Genomic DNA, 1,252 nt, shown 5'->3' with positions numbered 1-1,252 from the left:
AATTGTGATTCCTTTCAAGGCTCCCTAGCAGCAGCATAGTTGAGGATAGACCATGATGTGTTCTCTGTCCATCTGTTCAATAAGTTTTTTTTCAATCCATAATAATCCCTGTTGTCTTTTGTCTGGCTTATCATTTAGCTGTTTTCTTTGTGATGTATTAATAGCTTGATGTTTTGTTACATATTTCAGTTTCCATTATTTTTTTCCTCCCTTCACCTTACATACCTTCTATTGAAAATAAAACTTAAATGAAATGTCTTAATTTCCCAGAATATGTGTCTCATTCATTGAGACTTCCAGTCTATTTCAGCGTACAGAATTATCCTATAAAAAAACAAACCCGTTGCCATTGAGTTGATTCCGACTCAGCAACCCTATATGTAGTAGTAATTTTTAGATGACTTGCTGGGATCAAACATTCAGTGTGGTATTTTTGGTTTTTGGTCTTGGAGGTTTGAAAGTGACTTCTGACGACATTCAAAAGGTGTTTATCCTTCCAGGTGGCATGCTGGATGTTTCAATAATGTAAATATTAACATGACTCGAGTAATAAGAGCAAATGGTTGGTATATCTGGTAGTACATTATCTGAAGATCTGATATTGGGAAAATTAATGAAGCAGTTGTGGAGTGATTATTCAGAAGGTTGAATTTGGAATGGGAGAATGTGATTGGAAAGAATGAACTACCTGCAGTTTAGCTCCTCCAAAGGTCAGCAGAGCTGGTGTTAGGATAGTACCAGCACACCAAGAACTGTTCCCAGGCATTGATATAATCAGCTAAGTTACTTTTTAGGAAAATGATAGAAATTAAATATTAGCTTTACATTCTTAATCTCATTAAGGCAATCTAAATATTTTACTTTAAAGGCTGTATTAGTAAAAAATGGAATTGGTTAGGACTTGGCTCTAAAATTTACCCCAGAGAGTTATTTAATTCATTCTTGATAAATTTCTTCTGTTGTATACAGTGTGACAATATATTCAGGTGCCTAACTTGAAGTTTTGGAAACCCTGGTGGCATAGTCATTAAGAGCTGTGGCTGCTAACCAAGAGGTTGGTGGTTCAAATCCACCAGGTGCCCCTTGGAAACCCTATGGGGTAGTTCTACTCTTGTCCTGTAGGGTTGCTATGAGTTGGAAAGAACTAGACGGCTGTGGGTTTTTAACTTGAAGTTACCCCTATTGGAAGGTTACATTGCTGCTTTTGTTGCTGTCCCTCTTAGACAAACATCCCTTGGTCTTATAATTTCCA

The sequence above is a fragment of the Trichechus manatus genome, unplaced genomic scaffold (assembly GCF_000243295.1).
Source record: "Trichechus manatus latirostris isolate Lorelei unplaced genomic scaffold, TriManLat1.0 scaffold00001, whole genome shotgun sequence".
Lineage (NCBI taxonomy): Eukaryota > Metazoa > Chordata > Mammalia > Sirenia > Trichechidae > Trichechus > Trichechus manatus.
This window is presented reverse-complemented; position numbering follows the sequence as displayed.